At 37.8% G+C, this 23,505-nt stretch overlaps 1 long non-coding RNA gene across 1 annotated transcript in view; it reads right to left on the bottom strand.

The window, feature by feature from the left end:
* Positions 1-1,036: 1,036 nt before the first annotated feature.
* Positions 1,037-23,505, bottom strand: part of LOC138169997 (uncharacterized) — a 34,105-nt gene continuing 11,636 nt past the window's right edge. The window contains exons 2-3 of the long non-coding RNA XR_011170503.1: positions 21,197-21,310; positions 1,037-3,224 (exon numbers count right to left, since the gene is read on the bottom strand). This is a non-coding gene — a long non-coding RNA (uncharacterized lncRNA). The remainder of the gene's footprint in view (positions 3,225-21,196; positions 21,311-23,505) is intronic.

Genomic DNA, 23,505 nt, shown 5'->3' with positions numbered 1-23,505 from the left:
CAGTTACCGATATTCCATCTTATGCAGCATCTGTTCCATCTCAAATCTAGACTCAGGAATAGGTGGGAAACATTCCTTTTCAAAGGAACCCCATGGGTAAACTGAGCCAGGAGAGATTCCATCCCAGACACAGGCTAAGATTTTCCCTTAGGCCTTTACCAAATATAGACTTCCACCTGTTGACAGTACAGGATCACATTCCTCTGAGTAGCTAGTGGCATTTCCTCTCAGACACTGATTTAATGCAGACAACTATACCCAAATTCACTCAAAATAAAATTTAGTTATAGTCCCAAGTGCTTTTTACCTTAAACAACAAGCCTCACCGATCACAGCTTAGAGCCAGTTATAATTATTTCTATTCTCATGGGGCTGGAATAAGCAATAAAAATGTATCAAATCTTATAATGTAAGGAATTCCTTTTACCATCCTTTTAAAATATAAAAGCCAATTTATAGAAGTCCTTTTTAATCTTTGCAACTTCTTAGCAAGTTAGGTTCATTTAAAAACTACATGTCCTTTCTCAGGCTGAATGGCCTTGCCTACTAGAAATGGTTTCTAGGGGGTTTGACAGTCTTACAACATAAGGAAAATTTATATGAATTGTAAGCAGGAGAGACTGCTCTGAATGGGCAGAACTAATCAGACAAGTTTTCATCCAGTTAATTTCCTCTTTTCCACATATAATAATCAATTAACAATTATAGGTTTTAGCGTTAAAACATTAGCCCAAAATAGCTTAATTAACATTCTTACAGATTTTTCTAAATAGCAGATATACATATTACAAATCAGGGTTAAAATAACACTACTGGTCTTACACAATTTTCTCCTCACTCAGGTTTTTACAATATACAGTGTAGAAATACAACAATAATATAAACTGCGAGATGACATTACATTAATTGCCTTTTCAAATTACATATAAGGTGACATTAATTGCATTTCCAAATTACATATAAAAATGATTGATCTTACCAGGTGAAGAGGCCAGTTGACTTCTGACCTCATTTTCTCCTCTTTTTCTCATCTCCCCACTTTACAGATGAATTGAGACTCAGGGTTAAATGATTTATTCTAGGTCACACAACCCATCAGTGCAGAGTTCAGAACACGCTGTTTCTCACTGACAAGCTTTTACTCACTTTTCTGATTTTCTCTCTTTTTGTACCTCTCTTGTTTCTCTCTCTCTCTCTTTTTAAAAAATTTTTGCTCTATATTCTGGGGTGTTTTCTCCCTGCTCCATTGTTTTCCAGGAGTCCTTAGAAACATTCTTTAATTCCTTGGCACTGGAACAAGAGAAGTTCATGGTTCAGAGTGCATCACACTCAAAGAGCATTATCAGTCTATGCTCTATCAAATAAAACTCTATGAATGCTTAGCTGGAGCAGAACCTGGTTTTGGGATGGTCGATTCGGGAGAAAAAAGGGCACTGCTCAACTGGGGAGTGGCAGGAGATTTTTAGCCTGGAGCATTGAGGAGAGGGTTTGGGAAACTTAAAGTAAACGTTCAGGCTCTGCTTACTTAGAGAGATGGACTTCAGGGTACCTGGGTATCTAAAACTATTGCTAGTGAGAGCTAGGCCAAGTACCCTTTTACTAAACTATTTAGGCTGTGGAAAGAATATAATTTTAGGCTGAATAACTCAGATTTAACACACACTTTAGTAGCTCAGATGTATCCCAGGCTTAGTATATGGGATAATGATTAACTTGTGTTTGTACTTTTGTTTCACAAGCTTCTTTTCCCTTGTCTAACTGTTCCCATGCCATTCAGAAAAATGTTCTATTCCAGTGATTTAAGCTTTCAGGTAGGCAGATGACAAGCCCATGTAGCTCCGATGTAGCTACTGTACCTTCCCCCCTTTTTCTTTTTGGAGGAGGTTAACTCAAATTAACTTCACTGCAGCCCTAGCTCAATTATAGGCAGGGCAACAGGTAGAAAAAATTTTAATGGTCCAAACTTCTTACTGTCTCCTCAGCTCCATCAGAGCTGGATGACAGGGGAGGGCCCTGTAGCCCCAGCTAAGAAGAACTGGGACCACAAGGAAGAGAATCTTAGCAGCTGTAACTTGTCACTGTGCCACTGGTCTGGTCAGAGCTGGATCACAGTGAGAAGGCACCGTAGCCCTTAGCCTTGTCAGAGGTAGGACTACAGGGGGGAGAATCTTGGTGACTTTCTTTTTGACCTTTTGCTCAAGTAAGCTTTTCTTAGGTGCTGATTCCTTTAAAATTTCAGATCTACTTCAAGCCTTAAGAGAAACTGCTTCACATAGAACATAGATAATACAGCTGTTTACCATAACAATCATGGTCTTAATTTTGGACTTTGAAATAAAAACAATTGAATAACCAAGCTGGTGACAAACTTCAGTTTTTGTAGATACACTATAATTTTTCTTGGTGCCAAATAATAACCAGAATGAATTCAGTTACCTGGATCTATATTCCTAATGCTGTTGCACAGTTTTCTTTCTATGACCCAGGTAAGGGTTAAGTTTTAGTCCTATTTCAAAGTGCCGCTTGGAAACCTACTTCTCTTTGATCATTGAAGTGACCCTTTTTCTCTTAGATGGATTTTAGGGGAGAAATTTCCCATTCTCTCTCTGTCCATTTGTCTTTCTACTTCAAGAACTTTGGCTAGAGTTCGAAGAGTAGAAGGAGAAATGGTTTTCTGCCAACAGCCATTCCTTAAGAGATTATTAATCTCTTTAGCACAGGTACAGCATTCTTTTGGCTGCTTTTTTTTTTAATCCTACAGAATGCAGATTTAGAAATTTCTTTACACAATCCCACAGACAGGATATTAAAGTTACAGAGACTGAAAGAAATTCAGGTAGACACAAAACGAAAGTTACAGACAGACAGAATACACACAAAACAACACAACACACAGAATACACTCCAGGGGCAGTTTTGTCTCTCTGGTGGCACCTTGCACTGAGAGTCTGGATTTTGAAAGGGAGCCCAGGGGAACCTCTCGAGAAATGGAGAAAGTTCACTCCCTCCCTTCGGGGATCCCAGGTGAAACAACTGAGTGCCCGGAGCAACTACTGGCAGTTGTCCCAGGTAGGCTGGTCAGATCCTGGGGATGGAACAATCTGTCGAAGGCGGAAGAACCTTGACGGGGTGGTTGAGTTGGGACAGGGAGCTGGCAGGCACTTTTGATCTTTGGCAATGGCTCCCTGGGCTGAGACTCGGGGCTGAGCAATTTGGCTTCCAGACTAGGCCAGCAACAGAGACAAAAAAGGTAAAGTTACAGCACAGTTAAGATTACAGCAATGCCTAGTGACAGGTACAAAGAAAAACATAAACTAAATAAAAGTAAAGGTTACAGAGACAATTGTAATTACCTGATAGAAATATAGAGAAATGGAAAACAAGGTACTCCGATAGCGTCCTGTGGAGACCAGTAAGGGCATCTACGCCACATCCAGCTCTGCCTCTTTACCATTACAGGAGCACTCAACAGAAACAGGTCACAGAACACTCATTGGACCAAATTGAAAAAATTTGGGAAGGATTCAGGTTTCTGGTTCACTCAGGAAAATAGTATGAGCCAGAGGCTGAGAAATTTCACTCGGTGGCCACCGCCCCTAGGTTGGACTGCCCTCCCAGCCTTCCAGGGAGCATGGTCCAGCTGCCAATACAGACCCAAAGGCTATCTCAGTGGAACCTCCAAAATGTAGTGGACAACCAAGAAACAGGACAGCAAAGCCAATTATAATTTGATAGGAGTGTTTATTAACCAGCTGGTGACTGCCTCCCCAATAGGGAAGACAGCACTGAGTCTTCTAAAATGTGCATTTTTATTGAACTAGGTGTTGCTGATCAACAAAATGTGGTTCCAAGGGGGGGGTACCATTTCTAGTAAAGTCTTGGGTGCCTAACAAGAATAGACTTGTATCTGGGGTATGTTTCTAGCAACACAGGTGAAATGTTCCTTCACTATTGTAGCCTAGTATTAGACCCCTTCTAGCAGGTTTAGGGGGCTTTGATGTATAATTTCTGGTGGACACTTCAGTCTGTCCATATTACCACCCCCAAAATCCCTCAAAAGTTCCAGTGCCTTCCTTTGACCTCAACTAAATTTAATAGTATTTTCTATTTGGTATTTAAGGCCTTTTACAATCTGGGCCTGTGTTCCCAGTCTTCAGTCTTCTAACACTTTAAGAACTATACATTCTCTCTTTTTACACACATGCACACACACACACACACACACACACAAGTGAAGTATTTTCCTAGTTGTCTCCTTTATTAATATGTGACCTCCTTGGTAACATAGACTATATTTTTGACTTTTCTTTTATCCTTGCATTAACACAGAGTCTGATGGAAGTAAGTGTTTCATAAATACATAATGATGACATTTTAAGCATACATAACATTCAAATGTACATTTTTAAGGCTTGAATTAAAGAGCAGTGGGGGGAGGAGGGCTTCTTTATACCCAAACAACAAGCATCTTCCACACAGTTTTGAAAATCTTCTAGCAGCAGTAATATCTGCACGTACAGCTACATAACTTGGCATGTCTTGCTTGGTTAAAGAAAAAAAAGTGCCAGGACCGTTAAAAATGTTCATTAAACTGAAATATTTAAGGCTGAGGCATTTAGGTGGCTCAGTGGATCCACCTAGACCTGGAGTCAAGAAGACCTGAATTCAAATGTGGCCTCAGATGGTTACTAGCTGTGTGACCCTGGGCAAATCACTTAACTTCTGTTTGCATGAATCTCCTGGAGAAGGAAATAGCGAACCATTCCAATATCTTTGCCAAGAAAATCCCATGGACAGTATGGACCACAGTGTCCTGAAGAGTCAGACACAAGTGAACAACAATAGCAAATACACAAGGCCATGAAGTCTAGAGTTTATCTTCTGTCTCCTAGCTCTAGTATCTTCTTTCTCTATCATCTTGGCTTACTGATGCATGGTTCTCTTTACGACTACTTCATCAACATAGAGTGGATCTGAGAGCAGTCATTTACTGTAACATTTATGCCTTGGCTGGACCATAATTTCCTTAAAGTGTTACCTCAACTAGGCATTTTAAGTCTTTTTTATTCTGATTCATTCATCCACAATCATTATTAAGCACACACTATTCTTCAGGTATTGTGCTATGTATACTGTTCGAGATTAGATACGGGATTGCATTCAGAAAAGGAACTCCTAGACAAGGAAACTCCCTTCAGTAATGTAGGTCTTGTTCACCGAGAGCTTAAGTCATTGGCCTAGTATCACATAATCAGAGTAAGTAAGAGGCATTGCCTGAAACTTTGTCTTCCTTCCACTTCTATCTTGATTCTTTGCTCCTCACACTCCAGACTTTTCTACCTTAAACTTTCCTGTCTGGAGTTGTATCAAGGATGACTGATCTAGGAAGAACTACCCATTCAGTAGGTCAAAAATAAAAAATATTTCTATTTTATGCATTTCACTTAGGGCTCTTTTAACTCATCCTTTGGCATTGCAGCAAGGGGAAGGAGAGATCTCCCCCAAATCACTCAATGAGTAATGGCAAATCATAAATCATAGCACATGGCGGTGAGAAAATTTTTGCCCAGGTGAGCCTTGAATTCTGGTGCCTTCTGATTTTATTTTCTTCCCTGGATCTAATAAGTCTAGGACCAACAACCAGTAATTCTAAGAAATGGACATTTCATCTAGCTCACAAGTTCAAAAGTTATTAGACTCATGATTCAGTGTCAGCTGCCCAAATGGAGCCATCTTCCATAATTACACTTCTTCATGGAGGAGTCAACTGTAATTAAAATCACCTTGAAGGTGAAGAAACTGCAGAGCCAAGGGAGGGAGAAAAAGAGATCTAAAACTTCCTTATGAGTCACTCAGACAGGGAAGGCCTGAAGTGAAAAGTAAAGTATCTTTTCAGCAGTCCTAAAAATATAATTTATTGTATAGACACACTTTTCTTTGTATGTATGTCATCAGATACTTTGGCAATCTGGTTAAGACTACTCTTTACCTTCCAGAATGTTTTTAAATGCTAATTGAATATGAACTAGACAGTTTACAAAGGAAAAACAATTTTGCTGAAATATGGATGTCAAAATATTAAGAAAAAGGTCCCTGACCACTTGGAAATCTCTCCAGGTGTTAAGAAATAAGATTTAGGGGTGCTTAAGACTCCAATATACCGTGTTTCCCCGATAATAAGACCTATCCCAAAAATAAGCCCTCCCCTTACTTTGTAAGATTCCTCTAAAATAAGCCCTCCCCCCAAAATAAGCCCTATTGAGATTGCTACTGTAGTGAAGGTGATCCCCTGAGCTACACGCTACATTATCAGCCTCCCCCCCCCGGTGAAACGCACGCTGCGCTCCGAGCTGCATCCAATCAGAGCTGCAGCAGTGAGAGCATCATCCTGTTCTTCCCCAGTGATTTGCTTATTGAATAAAGGTACATTTTTTTGTTCACATTTACCTGTTTATTAAAATTGCTGTCAATGTTCATTAAAATAAGCCCTCCCCTGAAAATAAGCCCTCTGGTGTTTTTCTGTCCAAAAAAAATAATAAGACAGTGTCTTATTATCGGGGAAACACGGTATCAACACACCAGTTTCTGCTGAATGAATTCAATTTAAGTCTCTTCTCAGTCAAAATAAAGCAAAGTTTATTAGAGATTCACCTTAATGGGTAGACTCTTAAGGAGCCTAAGTATATGTGAAGCTTGTATTGAAAAGCAAGCCAGAATGATCTAACAAAGAGTGAGTCTTCCCTAGATAATTCTCAGTCCCTTCATGGAGGCAAGATGTATCTTATATACAGAAAGATTGTGGGCGGGTTCTAGGGGTGGTCTAGAGGAGGGATTTGGGGAGGGTCTTGAGAAGGAGTCTATGGGGGATCTTTGATGGAACTGAGATCAGACTCCAGTAATGAGATTCAGGATGGGAAATAGTGGAAGGCTTCCTGGGGATGACAGACAATGTCAAACTAAGCTAGTTTAAGGGTAAAAGATGTGGGTATATATATATATATATATATATATATATATTTTGATAGGATCGAGGGTGGGAGGTAGCTGGACAATGGAGGGCTAGGCTAGTAAGAGTAAAAGATTTGGGCCTAGCTATAATGAAATGCTTATGTCCTCAGGCAAATGCCTCATAAAGTGGGAAGGTTCAATCAGAGTCTAAAAGGTTTCTTAGAGCCTGTACCCATCACAAAGACTTCTTCTTTAGAGAATAAACTTGTTTTAAAGGGGTTTTGTTTTATGTTCCTCTGTTTATTAATAATGTTTGCTTATGTTTATGTTTTAAGCATTTTTTTATGCTAGAAAGAAAAAAGAAAACTTTCCTTAATCTCACATCAATTTTTGTACATTGCAGGCAAGCAAGAACCCAATTATTCCTTTTTACAGAAGCCCTAGACATGAACAATGCCTTAGCATTGTGTAAGAGAATTTACCTGGAGTTCTGCTCTGGTGTATAGGCATAACTAACTATAGAATGTATTTCTCTTTGGGGTCAGGTTGTCCCCTGGATGAATCAAGACTCTGTGAGAGAAGTCCCTGGGCCATGAGTTACTAAATTTATTGAGGAAAAAGGATTCAGGGAAACTATAATTGAGAAGACAAGAGTTTTTTTTTGTCTTTAGGAAATTGTAGAGGTTTAACAGTTAGGGGTGCTTGAGGCCCCAAAATACCAATAATCCAGGTCCTGTCAAATGAATTCAAGTTTTCTCTCAGCCAAAGAAAAGAAAAGTTTATTAAAGATTCACCTTAATGGGTAGACTCTTAAGAAGCCTCAGTGTATGTGAGGCTTGCATTAGACAAGCAGGCCAGAATCATCTGACACAGAGTAAGTTTGTGTTAAATAATTCTCCGGCCTCCTCAAGGAGGCAAGATGGGGTCTTACAAACAGAAAGGTTGTGGGAGGAATCTAGGGGTAATCTAAAGAAGTTTGGGGAGGGTCTTCAGGAGGAGTCAAATGAGGTCAGACTCCAGTAATGAGAGATTAAGGGTGGGAAATATCTGGAGGCTACCTGGAGATGACAGACAATGGAGGGCTAGGCTACTTTAAAGATAACAGATTAGGGCATAGATATTTTTGGGGGGATCAAGGGTGGAGAGTATCTGGACAATGGAAAAGCTTGTCTAGTAACAGAGATTTGGACCTACTTATAATGAAAGGCTTATGGCCTCAGGAGAATATCTCATCAAATTGGAAGATTCAAGGAGAGTTCAAGGGGTTCTCATAGCCTGTACCTCATCAAAATAATGCTTGAACTGGCTCTTGAAGAAAGTTGTAGATTTTAAGAAATGAAAGTAAAGAAGTATTATCTTCCAACCATGATCACGCTTACAGAATAGTAGGTCATTTTTTTTTTTTATCCTTCTTACCCTTTCTGAACATTTTAAAATCTACTCACCCGAAATTTAGTTCCTATGCCAAACTATATCTCCCTTTCAATCTTTATCAAAAATTCCAAGAATTAATAATATCACCCCCACATAGTTCCCATTATTACCACTCCTGCAATGAATTCCTTGTTGCTGAGAGTCTGGTCCAAAATAGATTTTTTTTTTTCATTTTAGATTCTACATTTTGAAATCAGATACCCTGCTTTTTTTTTTTTTGGCAGAGAGAAACCTTTATCAGATGTCTGGATAATTTTAAACTTCAATAGTGACAGTAATGATTATTAATATCCAATGATTTTGATGAAATACAGGCTCTGAGAACCCTCTTGAACTCTGATTGAATCTTCCCATTTGATGAAGCATTTGCCTGAGGCCATAAGCCTTTCATTGTGGCTTGGCCCAAACCTCAGTTACTAGCCCAGCCCTCCTTTGTCCAGCTACTTCCCACCTTAATCTCTCATCACTGGAGTCTGACTTCATTTGATTCCTTCTGAAGATCCTCCCCAAACTCCTCCTCTAAACCATCCCTAATCTTCCATTATTTGTCTATATATAAGACCCCATCTTGCCTCCATGAGGTGTGAGAGCACCTGAGAATGATCTGGTGCAGACTCACTCTGTGTCAGATGACTCTGGCTAGCTTATGCAGTAAAAGCCTTACAGATACCAAGGCTCCTTAATGGTGAATCTTTAGAAACTTTGCTTTTTCTTGGCTGAGAGAAAACTTGAGTTGAATTCATTCAGCAGGACCTGGCATGTTGGTATTTTGGGGTCTCAAGCATCTTTAACCCTCTACCTCAATATTTTATGTTTCCTTTTCCTCTTCAATTTGAGGAGATTCAGAGTTTCCCATTTTTCTAGTTCTCATTTCAAAGTTCAGTTTCTTGAAGAACCTTACTGATAATAAGAATGAATTAACTCTCCTCATCATCCAACCTTATTAGGAGTCAAATCTAGGGTGAATTCCTGTCCATTGTGTTCTACTCAGGTTTGGGTGGTTAAATGCTTTTATTAAATTGCCCCAAACTGGGGGTAATTTAAAAATAAATGACAGCCTTTTGTTGTAATACTCATTTTCTCTCATTTCTTGTTAACCAATCAGAGTTGGTGGCTTTTCTCTGACAAGTTCATATAAACTTTGAGCCCACTGCCTTAAGGATCTTTGACATTCCAGAATGGCACTGATCTCTTTTATTAAAATGCTATCATTATTAATAAAATGGCTAATTACCCAGAAATTATGTCTCTCAAAATTTTCAAACATCACAATAGCTTAATATTTTGCTGACTTCTGTGTGTGTATGTGTGTGTGTGTGTGTGTGTGTGTGTGTGTGTGTGTGTGTGTGTGTGTTGAGGGGAACAAACTTGGTTATACTATTATGCTAGACATAAGATTTTTCTTTCTAGGTTTGTATTATACTGTCATTGTAAGGTACATTTATTTCACTCTCTTGATTCTCATTCATAAACTTTCACCATGTCTTATATAGTATAAGTTTTATTATGCCCATTTTACAGAAATTAGGTGTCAAGAAAGGTGAAATGATTTACTATGGGTCACATATTAAGTGGGAATTTTTTTTTTAATTCCATATTTCTTCTACCATGGTTTATTAGCAATATTCTACTTTTATGACTTGATGGTACTCAAAAGAACTTTTCCTAAGGATTTATACTTGCACAAAATGAAACAATTACTTAACTAGAGCATTTCATTAAGTAGATATAATAATTTATTTGGATTTTAGGGGGAAAATTGTATGTTAGTCTTTCATTCATTTCAATCACATCTGAATATCACTCAATTTTTGATTTTCTTGGCAAAATTACTGGAGTAGTTTGTCATTTTCTTCTCCAAGGCATTTTTTAGAAGAGGAAATTGAGGAAACAGAGTTAAGCTAATTGCCCAGGATCACACAGCCAATAAATGTCTGAGGTCATATTGAATTCAGGTATTCCTGATTCCAGGCCCAGTATTCTATCTAATGAGCCATCTAACTGCCCAAGTATCTTAATATAGGATTATAAGTATCTCTTTTGTGGCTTCTATAACCCCAATTTGTGTATACACACTCACATATGTATATGTGTATATATATATATATATATATATATATATATATGTTCTTCCTTCATATTAATTGTACAACAATTCACAAAGGCCTTCTCTTTATTGTTTTCTTAATAAGGCAAATCATATCCATACACTCAGGATGTGTTTGGCAAATGAGTTTACCAAGAACTATAGCAGAACAAAGTCAATATGATTGTTCTTATTAGCCTCCAGTCCTTTAAGGATGTTCACAGCACCTCTGACCTCTCCTCTATTCAAAGGTTCTTACTTTTCTACCTTCCAGTGTAACTGTCAGAGAGGAAATTTATTTATTTATTCAATTGACCTATTTCTTTGGGGGTAAAAAAAAAAAACACATATACTTCATTATGATGGGCTACAGGCTCTGGGAAACCCTTTGAACTCTTACTGAATTTTCCCACTTGATGAGGCATTTTCTTGAGTCAAATCTCTCAATAAAAACATTTCCAGATGCTTTTGTTAATTCTCTCCAGCTATCATCATTAAGAAATGCATAGATTGACCTTTAATTTGGTCACTTCTATTGGCAAGCCTTCTTTGAAACTTCCAGAATATGAGCTGTTGAACTATGTCCTTGAGAAAACGGAAAGCCAAGGCAAGTTTGGAGTGGGCAAAGGAGAGAGACACCTTTGAAAACTAAGACTTTTCCCCCACTGGTCTCTCAGACTTGTACTAGATGATATCCCTCCCTGGCTTGATCAAAATCATAAGTTTGATGTTCTACTTTATAGGAAAAGAGAAAAAAAAAAGAAAAGAAAATAGATTTCACAGTAATAGCACCTGGATTACAGGAGAGAAACTGAGGAGAGGTTACATTGGCTAAGAAAGAAATTTATTCTTCCTAAAACAGATGGAATCCACATGGTTTGTAACAATCTACAAACCCTTTACATCCACTTTTAGGGATTTTTTTTTAACTGAGAATTGATGAAATCTTTATAAAATGTTGAGGGGTGCTAGAAACACCAAAATACCAATATGCTGGGTTCTGCTGAATGAATTTAATTCAAGTCTTCTCTCAGCTAAAGTAAAGCAAAATTTATTAGAGATTCACCATATTGGGTAGACTCTTAAGGAACCTCAGTATCTGTAAGTCTTGCCAGGCCAGAATCATCTGACACAGAATGAGTCTGCACTAGATCATTCTTAGGAGCTCTCATACCTCATGGAGGCAAGATGGAGTCTTATATACAGAAAGGTAGAGAGATTTTAAGGATGGTCTAGAGGAGGAGTTTGGGGAGGGTCTTCAGGAGGAGTCAAGTGAGGTCAGACTCCAGTGATGAGAGATTAAGGGTGGGGAGTAGCTAGAGGCTACCTGGAGATGAGACAGTGGAGAGCTAGGCTAGTTGAAGGGTGTATAGATATTTTGGGGGGATCAGGGGTGGGAAGTAGCTGGAAAAAGGAGGGCTAGGCTAGTAACAGAGACTTGGGCCTAGATATAATGAAAGGCTTATGGGCTCAGACAAATGCCTCATCAAATGGGAATATTCAATCAGAGTTTAAGGGGGTTCCCAGAGTCTGTACCTCATCAGGAAGAAAGTGGAGTTAGATAAAATTCAATTATTTGGTGAAATTAAATAAAATAAATATTTACTAAGTTATATGGATAAGGGTAAAATAGAGCAAACATCCAGAAATTACTACTTTTCTTTTTTTTTAATGCAGCAAACATCCAGAAATTATTATTTTTCTTTTTTTTAACTTTTAAATATAAGTTAGCATTTCTTAGGAGTATAATTTCATTCCTTTGAAGAATATGCTTACAGAGTTTTAGGCAATTTGCTTTATATTTTGTTACTTAGTTAATTATATATGCAAGGTAGGAAATGTTTGAATAATCTATATTCAATTCAATAAGCAATATAGGTTTTCATTACATTTTTAAATGCTTGTCCATTAAAGATTTTTGCAAAAGCTCAAATGCTAAAAAAAACTCATCTAAAATTGTCTTTGTTTGTTTACTGTAGTTTTATCAAAACTATTTAATATGAAATAGATTCATTGACAAGGGGGATATATCTGCATTCCATTACCATTCTTGTCATTTATTCACCAAAGTGTTTTTATTTTTAAAAAGTCCCTTATTGGATGTTTATACTTGTTACAAAGTAGCTTATCATAAATTATTTCTCCCATCTTAATACTTTTACAATGCATTGTTATGAAATCAGAAATAAACCCTACAAGTAAACATAAGTCTATTTATTATTTTGAAAGGAACAGCTTTGCAGTCAGTGTAGAGACCCAAAGGACTTAGATTAACTTGCCAGATCAAAACAATGTGTCCAGAATTTACTTGCCCATTATGTACATCTGCATTTTAAGCCTAGAAACTCTGCTTTTTTCTATTTCTATTCATTGCCACTTCTCCTTTATCTTTTCAATCACTCTCCTCCTCTCCCTCCCAACATTTCCCTAAATCCCATCAACACATAATTGACAGCTTTTTCAGTTTCTAGCTGGTTGGACCTGCAGGCACCAAGAATTTAGAAAACAAATACAGCTATTGAATCATAATTTTTCTTCTCGGAGGAAAAGAAAATGTTTCTAATCTGGATCCAATTTGATATATTACCCCCACTCCCACTCCACCCCAAATAAGAGTGTTAGCCCCAGTAATTCTTTTTCAGGAATACTGAGCTTCTCACCCTTAATCATTTAGCCCATAGCTGGGAATACACCACTGGACTTAAAAACTTTCCATTATTTGATTTTACTCTGTGAAGAAGAAATTACTTTAGCCTGTCTCTCTAGAAATGTACCAAATTCATCATTCTAAGTGAACTGATTTGCTGTCATTAAAATTAACATCTGATATCTTACCTTCCCCCCCACCATGCCACCGTTTTACTCCCATGAATTGATTACATGAACTGAGACTTTGGTATTTTCAAACAGACACAGTAATTCCCTGGGCACAAAGAAAGCCCTGGAATGTAAAGGACAGTACCTTTCTTCCTTCAAAAACCTCCAGGCCCTATCTCAATAGTACCTTATATTGATGTTTTTGTTAATAACACCTCTGACCTCTCCTGTCTTCAAAGTGAAGAGGTTAACCATAAAGAGGGTTAGGGTTGCTCTGGAGACCCCAAAATACCAACATGCCAGGTCCTACCGAATGAATTCAACGCAAGCCTTCTCTCAGCCAGAGAAAAGTAAAGTTTGTTGAAAGCTGGCCATATTGGGTAGACTCTTAAAGAGCCTAGATGTCTGTGACACTTGCATTGGACAAGCAGGCCATAATCCTCTGACACAGAGTAAGTCTGTGCTAGGTCATTCTATGGCTCTCTCAAACCACAAGGAGGGAAGATGGGATCTTATATACAGAAAGGTTGTGGGCGGAATCTAAGGCTGGTCTAGAGCAGGAGTTTGGGGAAGATCTTCTGGAGGAGCCAGATGAGGTCAGAATCTATTAAAGAGTTTGGGGAGGGTCTTCAGGAGTCACATGAGTTCAGACTCCAGTAATGAGTGTTTAAGGGTGGGAAGTTGCTGGAGGCTACCTGGAGACAACAGACAATGGTGGGCTAGGCCAGTTCAAGGGTGGGATTGGAGGACCTAGGGTGGGAAATTGTAGGACAAAGGAGGGCTAAAGACTTGGGCAGAGCCACAATTTAAGGCCCATGGCCTCAGGCAAATGCCTAACAGAGGAAGATTCAAGGAGAGCTCAAGGGGGCTCCCAGAACCTGCACCTCATCACAAAGGGTCTTACTTTTCTACTTTCCAGTGTAACTTGTCAGAAAGGAATTTTTTTTTTTACTTGACTTACTCCTTTGGAAAAAACAAACACACAAACAAACATATGCTTCATTATGATGGGGTACAGGCTCTGGGATAGCCCTTGAACTCTGATCAAATCTTCCCACTTGATGAGACATTTTCCTGAGACCATGAACCTTTCATTATTTGTAAGCCCAAATTTGTTACTCTTAACCTAGCCTAGCCCTCCATTGTCTGTCATCTCCAGGTAGCCTCAAGTTATTTCTCACCCTTAATCACATTCCTGAAATCTTGACATCAGTTCCATCAAAGATACTCCTAGACCACCCCTAAATCCTCCTACAATCTTTCTGTATACATCTTGCCTCCATAAAGGGGCTGAAATTAATCTACCTCAGACTCACTCTGTGTCTGATTTTTCTGGCTCCTATACAAGCATCACAAATACTTAGACTCCTTAAGAGTCTAGCCATTATGGTGAATCTTTAATAAACTTTGTTTTATTTTGTCTGAGACAAGACTTGAGTAGAAATCATTCAGCAGGACCCAGCATGTTTGTATTTTAGGGTCTTGTGCACCCCTAAACCTCAATAAAACCACACAAAGAAAACATAATTTTACAAACAATATGGAATAAAACAAAATCCTCACCTGCAAAAATGAAGTAAAAGTTGATGTAACAAGGACCTAACGTTAATTTCTCACTACCATCACTTGGTCTTGTTGAGAAATAATTATTTTCTGTTAATTAGGATTGTTAAGCAAAAAAAGAAGAGAACTTGAAATTTGGTTGCCTATTCTGTTTATAAAATATATAATATTTTGTGAGAGAAAATAATATTGTATTATTATATGAATAATTATTAATTTTTTGTCCACTCTTTTCCCTCTTATTTCTATTAAAGCCCATCTCCTGAAAAGGTCAGCCTGTGTGGGGACATGGCTGAGTGATGAGATTTGTTTCTAGACCTCAAAACACATGCTAGTTAGTTGAGTAGTTGAGCCCTGGAGGGGGACCCCACCCAACTAAGAAACCTAATTTCTATTTAGAGTATAAACAGAATCTAGTCTTGGTGAGCCATTGTCCCCTTTGAACGCCCTCTCCTGGATCCCCTCCATTAGACTTTATGGCAATCCAGTTCATGAAGGAGAAACTAGCTAGAGAGATCCTGATGGGGATGGCTTTTCTTGCCCAGATGCCTTGAGGCTGGTGGGTCTTATGATAGAACTATGTTCTCAGCAGGAGAAACTGAAGACTTTTAGCCTATCTGTTCATTAAATGTCTACCAATAATGATTACTTTTCACTTCTCAGGGAAATTCCCTTTAAGAAGGGATTTGAAACTTCTGAAGATGCCAGCATAGAAGCATGACGACTCCCAGCACTCCCTCCATAACCATGTCAAATACCTATGAAAAAAGACTCTAAACAAATTTTAGGGCTATAGAAGCCACAAAGTGACAGAGAGAAAAAAAAAAAACAACTCATGCTGAAGACAGCCTGGTCTATCAGAGTATGCTGGAAGCAGATCCCAGCCCTTACTGAGTCCCCAGTTTTAGCCCCAGAGTGGCCTGACCAGCTGCCAACTGGAGGGACTTCAGGAGAGTGGATCACCAGAAGCTGTGATCATTTCCAGAATTATCAAAACATAAATGTCAAAGACAAAGTGAGAGGTCAGTGGACTTTGGGAACAGAGGGTCCAGGAGTGCAGTTTGGCCTCTGCACCCAGAGGGAGAAGTGTCTAAGGTACAGTGGCTGCCCCTTTGTGGCTGCTACAGAGTTCCTGGCCTACAGATTGTAGGGGGACCAAGCAACCAATGTGAGGGGTAATCATTAGTGCTTTAACCTGTTTGGATCTGGATTGCTGTCTAGGGTGGAAGTCCTGGGGTGTGTGACCAGTTTGTCAGAGCCAGTGAAGGCTTCTAAGAGGGCACCCAACTAATAGCTCCAGCACCTGAGAAAACACCAGCAATTTGTAACAAAGCCATCCTCTCTGGAAGCAGAATTCTACTGTGGCAAAAAGCACAAAAGTCAAGTAATTGAGTACGAACATGAACAAGGAAAGGAAGCAAATCGAGCACAGAAATTCTACTTTGGACCCCTTTTTTGGGGTCAAAAAGGATCAAAGCATAGAACAGGAGGAAAGCAATGAAGTCAGAACTCCTGCATCAAAAGCTTCCAAGAAAAATATGAATAGGTTACAGGCCAAATTATTAAGAAGGATTTTATAAAACAAATAAGAGAAGTGGAGGAAAAATTGGGAAGAGAAATGAGAATGATGCAAGAATATCATGAAAAGAGAGTCAACAACCTGACTGAAGAAAATAAAACCTTGAAAAATAGACTAACTCAGATGGCAAAAGAGGCTGAAAAAGACAATGAGGAAAAGAATGCTTTAAAAACCTGAATTTGCCAGATGGAAAAAGACTTTCAAAAGCTCACTGAAGAAAATCATTCCTCCAATTAAATTGGAGCAAAAGGAAGCTAGTGGCTTTATGAGAAATCAAGATACTATTAAAAAGATCCAAAAGAAAGAAAAAATAGAAGACAATGTGAAATATCTCATTGGAAAAACCACTGACCTGGAAAAGAGATCCAGGAGAGAGAATTTAAAAATTATTGGACTAACTGAAAGCCACGATCAAGAAAAAGAACCTAGAAATGATCCTTCAAGAAATTCTCAAGGAAAATTGCCCTGATATTTTATAACTAGAGGGAAAAATAGAGTTTGAAAAAATCCACTGATCACCTCTTGAAAAAGATCCCAAAAAGAAAATTCCTATGAATATTATAGTCAGGTTGCAGAGTTTCCAGATCAAGGAGAAAATATTACAAGCAGCCAGGAAGAAACAATTTTAATATTGTGGAAAGACAGTCAGGATAACATAGGATCTGGCAGCTTCTACATTGAGGAATCAAAGGTCTTGAAATATGATATTACAGAGGTCAAAGGAGCTGGGATTAAAACCAAGAATCACCAACCCACTAAAACTGAGTATCATGTTTCAGCTGAAAATATGGTCATTCAATGGAATAGAGGACTTTCAAGCATTCTTGCTGAAAAAAAAACAGAGTCGAATAGAAAATTTGATATTCAGATACAAGAAGCAAGAGAAGCATGAGAAGGTAAATAGGGAAAGAAATCATAAGGAACTTATCAAAGTTAAACTATTTACATTCCTACATGGAAAAATGATCATTGTAGCTTATGAAACTGTTCTCATTATGAGAATATTTGAAGGTAGTATATATGTATTTGTATACATATATGTCTATATAAGAGGGTATATGGGGGTATGAATATATGTATATATGTGTGTGTGTGTGTGTGTGAATGTGTGTATATATGTTTACAGGTATACATGGACAGAAGGCACAGGACCAGTTGAATAGGAAGGAATGATATTTAAAGGGAAATTGAGATGTGAGAGAGGAATATAATGAGAGGATATGGGGAGAGACAGAATGGGGTAAATTATCTCATATAGAAGAGGCAAGGGAAAACTGTTACAATGGAGGAGAATAACAGGAAGGCAAAAGGGAATGGGTCAACCTTACTCTCATTGAATTTAGCTTGGGGAGGGAATGTCATATACACTAAAGAGGGTCTCTTTCCAAAAAGAAGGGGGGGGGGGGGGAAGGGATGAGATGGGGGATGGTGGAGGAGAGGGAAGGCTGGCGGGGAAGGAAGTTGGACACACACACTTTTGAAAAGGGACAGGATCAAAGTAGAAAATAGAACAAGTGGGGGTGGGATAGGATGGAGGGAAATATCGTCAATCTTCTACAATATATCCACTGTGGAAATGTTTTGTATAGCTACACATGTACTACCTATATTGAATTGCTTATCTTCCCTGTAAGGGTGGGTGATGAGGAAGGAAGGGAAAGAATCTGGAATTCAAAGCTTTAAAATCAAATATTTAATATATATAAACATATATATATATATATATATATATATTTTTTTTTTTTTACATGCAACTGAGAAATAAGATATACAGGCACTGGGGTATAGAAATACATTTTGCCCTACTGGAAAGTGGGAGGGAGAATGGGGAAGGATATAGGAGAGAGAAGGTTAGGGGAGGTGGTGTATAGTGGGATCGATGTTTTGGGGTGGTGGGTAGAGGAAAGATGGGGAGAAAAATGTAACTCAAAATCTTGTGGAAATGTATGATGTAAACTAAAAATAAACATAAAACTTAATTAAATTTTTTTTTAAAAGAAAATATACTCTGCCTTCTAATAGGCTGAATATACTCAGATGGAGCCTGTGGTGGGAGGAGTTTGCTGAAGTATGAGTAGAACCCACAGGACTGGGAGTCAGAGCTAGCTAGACTGGGAGGAGGGCAGGAGGCTTCGCAGGTAGTCAGTCAGGCTTGTGAGAAAATATTGGTTTGTGGGAAGGCTAAAGGATGGTGTGGCTCTCTGTGTTGTGACTTCTTTGCTACTATGATGGAAACAGCTTTCTGGTTTTGGGATTTGCTTTTCTGGTGTCTGAATAAATGTTTTCCTTCTGTTTTCTAAAAAATAAACAAAAAAAAAGAAGAGGTTTGAGACATTTCAGGGTCTCCCTTGGCATCTTCAGCTACTGAACGAAAGCACTGACCATCAATTTATTAGTTTCCAGAAAACCTAATTAATAAATTTATTATTAATTATGCAGAAACTCTGTCTCTTGGGTTTTCATTCATTTCAATTATTATTCATTCATTCCATTTTTGGGGGGATGGGTTATAGTGGCAGATGAGAGTTTCTGTTGCTTAAATTGAGAGCAGTTCAATTGTTAAGACGTCAGACAAAAGAAAATAAAAAATCCACAAAAAGTGTGTTATTCCTTTTTTTTCTTTTTGGTTTGTTTATTTCACTAGTTTGGGTCATGTAATTCAATTTGTGTTCTCTGCAAAGGAGGGGATATTTCTGCTGTCCCCAAATCAGAGCTTAGAAATGTATCATTCTCTATAATTTATCCCTGGGGAGGCTGGTGTTATTGCACTTGTAGAAGGTTTTATGTTTCAGAGTCTATTGCCATGGTTGCCTCTTTACCACTAAATTAGGAATTACAAGTATTATAAATCAGTTCATTAATCATCTTCACATCATTTCGTCAAGTAATTTAATGTGTATGATACAGACCATTTCCAATACTTCTTCACCCCTGGGCCCCTGCAAATATAGCCCCCGTCGTTGTCAGTCCATTCACTAGCTGTTAAAAAGAAAAATAACTATAGCTTTGGGTGCATACAATGATTCATAATACAACTTGGTGTCTTTCCCCTTTTCCTCATTCATCATTCAAATTGCATAATGCATTTCCCTGTATTTCTAATGCTATGCTGTTTTTTTAGACCAGCAAGAAAAGTGAAATGATTAGTGCCAAAGAAACAAAGCATGCATAATCACATCCATTAAGTATGTAACAATTGTAACTTTCAAAAGCAAGATCATCACATAAGGATATAATGGTACCAGATATATAGCCTTACTTTTAGGAGTCTAGGACTGTGAGTTGGAAAAGATTAAGGCTTCCTTAGATATATGGCAGTGTATATTTCAATGTTACAGAAGTGAATAGTTTGAAACCCCCAAATTTCAAGAATGTATTAATAAAAAGAACTATTTAATTATATACCATGGGTCAAGAGTTAATAATAAGCCTAGAAATTGTGAATGTTCCATAGAATCAGCCCATATTTTTATGGCTTTTCTGAATCATCCTAAGGCTTCAGGGCCAACCTTAACTTGAAAAATGATGGTGTAATTGTCACTAGATGTTTTGTTAGTCTCCTAGGATTTTTGCATAGAAGAAAGTATGGAAATACCACGTCCAACTAATTTTACAAATGTGAGCTTGGAGTTTTATTTATTACAAGTTCTATAGCTGGGAAAAGAGGGAGGAATGATAGAGGCCAGCAGGTCTTTAGAAAGAAAATTCTCTTGCCTCTACAACAAAACTGGGTTCCAGTACTCACTCTGATATTAAGTAGCTGTCTGACTAAAGGAACTTTCCCTGGACTTCAGGTTCCTTGTCTTTAAAATGATATTGGACTATATGATCTCTAAACTGATTCCCTTTTAACCCTTACATTTTGAGAGAAAAATCTACTTGAATGAAGATTGACTTCCAGCTGCATCCCAAAATGAAATGATGTCAACTCAAGTAGTTTTAATTTGTTCTATTGATGAATATTTTCTTTGCAAACCAAATCAAAAGGTTCATTTAAAAAAATAGCTACTTCTTTAGGAAAAAGAAAGTGTTTTCTGAGCATTAATTTCCTAAGAAATTCCTCAAGCTAAATTTGGTCAGGTTTTACTTCAAGTAATTATCAGAATCCACTAATTCCTTGGACAGATTAAATATCTTGAGATTCTCTTTGGAGGTCCCTGAAATAGTGATCATAATTCCTAGTCATTTTCTTTCTTTTTTTCCCCTTAGATTCAGAAAATAGCTTAAATTATGTCAAATATGAACAATAAAGAATATGTGGAGAAAACTATTAAAGGGAAAAGTAACAGACTTGCTAATAGATATCTTTTATAAGAATGGATGTTACACGTAGGTCACATGTGAACTGTAATGGATTTTCTGATGTCAATTAGGGAGTTGTACAGCTTGACAAGGACCACTTCTCATATAATTGAATGAAAGAGAATCTATGTATGGGTCTCTCGGTGTTTCTAGAAGGGAGAACCACCCTCCTAGAACTTCTTATTTTTATGAAGCAAAAAAGTAGCAATGATCAGTGATGAAGGGGGTTGAGGGTCAGAGGTGGGGGGGTTGAGATTAGAAGACCAACTTTTATTTTTTTGCTGTTAATTTTCTTCCTTTCCTTTCCCCCTTTCATATTATTTTGAAATCTTCTCCTCTATATACCCAACTCTGCCCACTACACACACACAGTAATGTCTGTTTTTGTTGTTGTTGTTATTGTTGTTACTTGTTCTTGGGGTAATTTCTGGTCTATGAAAGTAGATAGGGCTTCTGCATAGTCTTACTTTGTTTCTTCCTTCCTTCTGTTCTTCTTATTCTGCCCTCTTTGGATACTACGAGATCATCTAAAGCAGAAGTGTCAAACTGTCCACCATCATGGCAACACTCCTTGGTTCTGCCTAAATGAGATTAAAATATGGTTAGGAAATTATAACAAAATTAATAAAAACACAATAAAGATAATATGCATTTGTAATTTTCCAAGCCAATATATCAGCAGCAGAGATCCAGATTTTGACAGGACATTCCCTAGTCAATTATTCTCTCCAACCTTAGCAAGTTAGGTATAATAGAATCAGCACACTAGTTTTAGTTTTGACTCAGTTGTTCAAGAAACATTTATTGAGCACTTATGATGGACCAGGCCCTGAGAGTACAAATAGAAGTAAGAAGAGTTTATATTCTAAAGCAAGAAGATAATACAAAGGCAGTAGATGGTATTGAAGAAATTAAGGTACCTGGGATATATGGTAGAGAAACTTTAGGGTGGACTGTTATGGGAATGTGAATTTAAGATCTTCCCTGCCCCTAGGCCCTTTGATAGGCTTACATGCACCTGGAGACTGTGGTTGGAGGCTTGGTTTTCAGGAATGTCCACATATTGGTGCTTTGTAATTGGGCAGTAGGTCAAAAGGGTTGTGACATTCTCTGAGTCAGGAGAGGGCTATATATACCCTAATGTGAGGTTTTGCTTTGGGGCTCACTTTTAGAAGTGTTGTGTGATTTGACCAGACAAGACTCTGGGCAGCCATTGAGACCCCCTGGCTTTGAAAAACCTAGATATTGATGCTTCCCTCTCTGGTAACTGACTATGTATGGATGTAATAGTTGGACAGTTGGAAGCCTATCTGCTTGATCTGGTTCTCTGTCTTCTTGTAACTTCTCCTTGTAACTTCTGTATACTCTGAAGTTCGGGGTGCTGACCTTTTCCCCCTGAACTAGGTAAATGACATATGTTTGATTAAAGCAAGATTGTTAACCCATTTCTTTCCTTTAGAAAAGCAGATCTAGGAACCTGTGCTGGCAGCCACCCTGGGGATGCTGGGGTGCTTGCTGCTACATGGACCCTGAGGAATACTGAAGAGATAGCAGGCTTATATGGTACTCCCAGAAGCTCAGTTCAAATTTTTGCACTAGTCATCCAATCAGAAGAAGAGATCTCAGGGGTGAAAGGTACTTCTAATTTGTGAATTCCAGGGCTGTGAACTTCTAGGATGAAAAAAATGGGGTATTAGAGGAAAGTTCAGAGTATAGATAAGAGCTCTTGTAGCAACTACCTATGTGACTTTGGATAAGTCTCTCAACACTCTCTGGCTGTCTTAGTTTATCATCTAAGTAGAGAAACTGTCCACTTTATTTCAACAAATTGACATTTAAATTGAGTATTACATAGGACAAAGATAAGTAAGATACGAAATTGTGCAAATACTCAAAACACTATTACTATGTGCATTTACCTGTGTCTTAAAAACATTTTATAAAATGTTTTTTGTTTTGTTTTGTTTTTCTGGAATTAAACATATTCTGGACTACTACCCATAGTCTACAAGATGCTTAAAATTCACTGTAATGTTATACAGAAATTTAAAGGTATTTTTAAAAATTTGTTTCTTATATCTTATATGGATATTTGCCATCACAGAAGAGCACTGTTGGAATAGTGCAAGAATTCTGCCATACAGTATTTATCATTTCCCATCTTAACTACTGAAACTTTAAGCTTTATAATCCTCCTTATCATAAAATAGTTCAGACCTTGCTATTGATGGTTCTTTTATCATCCTAAAATAGGGCACCTTGTCACCTGTTTTTTAGTTCTTTTATTTTGTGTCAGAATCTGCTGCACTACTTCAGTGTTGTTCTTATGGTTTTAAGGGTCCCAGTGAATCACTTCATACCTTTTTTCCACTTGGCAATCTAAGTCATTCTCTTTTTCTTTGCCCTTTGATTTCCTCTCTTAGTTACTATCTGATTCAAAAGCATCTTTAATCCTTTCCCCTTATCCAATCCTGAAGCATTTTCCCCCTGTTTTTTTTCAGTCACATTTTCACTTTAATCTTTGTTTAAATGTCTTCTTTTATCTTTTAGCACCTAATTGATTAATCTTATATAATGGTTGCAACATTTGGAGACTGCATACAGAAAATTATATTGTTGGTTTTTTGTTGCTGTAAAAGACAGGTCCTGCTGTAAAAGACAGGTCCTGCTATAACTGTGGCTTTCTTGATTCAAAGTTAAATAAATAGGTAGATAGATGATAGATAGAAAGATAGATAGATAGATAGATAGATAGATGATAGAAAGATAGATAGAT

Source organism: Petaurus breviceps, unplaced genomic scaffold, assembly GCF_028583685.1.
Source record: "Petaurus breviceps papuanus isolate PSGF00001 unplaced genomic scaffold, PetGlider_PUasm1.0 38, whole genome shotgun sequence".
Classification (NCBI taxonomy): domain Eukaryota; kingdom Metazoa; phylum Chordata; class Mammalia; order Diprotodontia; family Petauridae; genus Petaurus; species Petaurus breviceps.
This window is presented reverse-complemented; position numbering and strand designations above follow the sequence as displayed.